This window comes from Penaeus monodon, chromosome 21 (genome assembly GCF_015228065.2).
Source record: "Penaeus monodon isolate SGIC_2016 chromosome 21, NSTDA_Pmon_1, whole genome shotgun sequence".
In the NCBI taxonomy this organism is placed as follows: Eukaryota; Metazoa; Arthropoda; class Malacostraca; order Decapoda; family Penaeidae; genus Penaeus; species Penaeus monodon.
The window spans coordinates 2,758,893-2,759,274 of NC_051406.1; positions in this window are offsets into that span (position 1 = coordinate 2,758,893).

Below are 382 nucleotides of genomic sequence, written 5' to 3' on the forward strand. Positions count from 1 at the left end.
CGTCATCAAAGGGGAGGCGTGGATGACGAGAAAAGACGCGAATGAATCGACGACTAAAGCGTAAAGGAGAAAATAAAATCAAAGAGAAGGAGACGGCAGAGCGGAATGAGAAAGGAGGTGAAAGTGAAGGGAGAAGGGAAGGTAGAAGGTAAGGGAGAGGGGAAGGGAGAGGGGAAGGGAGAAGGGAAGGGAGGGGGAAGGGCGAGAAATGGGTGAAGAGGGGACGGAGGGGGCGGGGCGGGGAGGGTGTTAGTGGGTGCAGCATTGATCTTGCAAAGGGCGAGTCATGCAATGTGCGCAATAACGAGCTAATCGAAAAAGATTTCGGATCCCCCGCGATGCGCTCTGCACGGAGTCACGCGAGGACACCTAATAATGGAAA